Genomic DNA, 2,500 nt, shown 5'->3' with positions numbered 1-2,500 from the left:
TTTCTTTGCTAAACATCTAAGGCGCTCGCATCAAACTAAGACCTTTCGAACAAAATGTTCGCGATGCCATAAGACGGGTGAATTTCACTCAATTGCCTGCCACTATCCCAAATGCAAAGGTCCTTTGCAGACGGTGATGGGCGAATTTCAATGTGAAGCCTGTGAGGCCAACTTCACAACGAAAAGTGGCCTTGGGCAACATGAAAGACATATGCACCCGGAATTGAGGAACAACAAGCGCATAAAGGCCGACAAACCGATAGCAAAGAGACGGAAAGGGTCGTGGTCTGAGGAGGAAGAAACCCTCTTGGAACAACTTGAAATAAGCCTCGCTGGAGCCAGATTTATCAATGTCGAGATTGCTAAAGTCCTAACAACTAAGACTGCAAAGCAGATCTCAGACAAACGTAGATTGCTCCAGAAGAAACGGCTAACACAGGTAGCAGCCCCGACAACCCCGAAAACACCAGAAAGAGAGGAGCAGGAGACCGTACAGGAGGAGGAAAATGGCTCGGCTGCACCAGCAGATCAACAAATTCCATACAAAATCCCGGCCAAACTCCCGAAACACAGGGAAGTTGATGAACAACTCAGACAGGCCGAGGAACTACTGCAGAAAGCCAATGATCCACTCTGTATGGCTCAAGCTCGGGGGTTGGTAGACTGTATTACAGACGAAATATACGGTGATCATAACGGAAAACACCCCCGCAGACGGCATAAAGAGATCAAGAGAAAGGCCGAAAATAAGAGCAATAACAACGGGGCGAAGAAACGTTATGCCACTAAGAAAGCGGCGTATAAAGAAGCCCAAGAGTTGTTCAGAAACAACAGGCGCCAGCTAGCCAGGAAATTAATGGGTGCACCAGATACATCTCAATGCCCCATCTCACGAGAGGAACTTGAAATCAAATTTCGTGAGAAACTGTCCAAGGCTAATAATAAAGCTGACATAAGGAGCTTTGCTGGTTATGCTGGCCATGTTGATGAAAACCTACTGCTGGGACCAATCAGTGAAGAGGAGGTCGACGAGGCCCTGAGAGGAATTGATAAACACAGTGCACCAGGGCCGGATGGCAAAAAGCTGAAACATCTAGAAGCCATCCAGGAGACTGAAGCCTCCCGGTTACCTCGACTCTTCACCCTTTGGTTAAAAACGAGATCTATCCCAGAGAGCATGAAAAAGAGCCGAACAGTGCTCATTCCTAAATGCGAGGACCAGGATCGACTTAAGAACCTAGACAACTGGCGCCCCATTACAATCGGGCCAATGCTGCTTCGACTGTTCACTAAAATTATGGCAAAGAGGTTAAGCAAGGCGGTTAACATCAATCCAAGACAGAAAGGGTTCTTGGCAGCTACACCCGGCTGTAACGAGAATATTGCTATCCTCCAGAATGTCATCAAAGGCTCGAAAAAGAACAGAAAGGAGCTAGCCGTTGTTTTTGTCGATCTGGCCAAAGCATTCGATTCAGTAGGCCACAAACTACTCATTGGTTCGCTGAAGAGGATGAAAACACCTACTGCCTTCGTGGAGCTGATCCGCGACCTCTACACCAATAACACTACGGTGATTGAGGGCAAAGGCAAGCCCACGGATCAGATCAAGATCGAGAGAGGCGTGAAGCAAGGCGATCCGCTTTCACCATTACTATTCAATATCGCGATAGACCCTCTGATCAGTACCCTGGAACAGGCAGGCCAGGGCATAACAATGCCGTACGGTGACAGGATGGTTAACTGTACAGCTTTGGCCTTCGCAGACGATATTGCACTGCTGAGCAACTCTCACGCTGGGATGCAAGAGAACTTAAAGATCCTCCAGTCTTATTGTGATAAGACAGGCCTAGACATAAATGTCAAGAAAACCAAAGGCTTCCACTTCACATGCAAAAGGAAGACCTTCATGTATAACCATGAGGCAAAATGGAGGATCAGAAACGATACCATCAAATACATCCCACCAGGTGACACGGAGAAATACCTGGGAGCCCGGATAGACCCATGGGCAGGCGTTAAAGAGAGCGAATGGGAAGAAAAGCTCAAAACCTGGGTTGAAGGCTTGAGGACGGCACCTCTCAAACCAACTCAGAGACTGGAGCTGCTCAGAGTGCACGTCATCCCAAGACTATACTTCCACCTGATACTGACAGAGGCGTCTCAAAACATATTGGTAAAGCTGGATCAGATCATTCGAAATGCGGTAAAAGAGTTCCTACACTTGCCACAGCACATCTCAGACGGCCTGCTGTACTCAAAGAACAAAAATGGAGGTCTGGCAATTCCGAAGCTCGAGATTCAAATTCCATCCGCCATAATTAGAAAGCGAGAATCTCTTGAGCGCTCAACCGACCCGATCATAAAAGCTTCCTTCCAATTCAGGGAAGAGAGCAATAAGGAAACCATCGAAGAATATCGATCACTCAAGGTACTTCGAGAAATTAAAGGTTTCCTGGTTGAGAAAAAGGTTCCCGAGGGACCTAGCACGGAAGACCTGGCA

The 2,500-nt window shown here is 47.5% G+C and overlaps 1 pseudogene; it reads left to right on the top strand.

The window, feature by feature from the left end:
- The window catches only part of LOC148133843 (28S ribosomal RNA), an 8,397-nt pseudogene that overhangs the window by 3,448 nt on the left and 2,449 nt on the right, over positions 1-2,500 (top strand).

Source organism: Chiloscyllium plagiosum, unplaced genomic scaffold (genome assembly GCF_037043375.1).
Source record: "Chiloscyllium plagiosum isolate Xiang-an unplaced genomic scaffold, Cpla_swu_hap1 HiC_scaffold_194, whole genome shotgun sequence".
Taxonomy (NCBI): domain Eukaryota; kingdom Metazoa; phylum Chordata; class Chondrichthyes; order Orectolobiformes; family Hemiscylliidae; genus Chiloscyllium; species Chiloscyllium plagiosum.
Note: the sequence above shows the minus strand (reverse complement) of the source record. Positions and strands in the feature narration are given on the sequence as shown.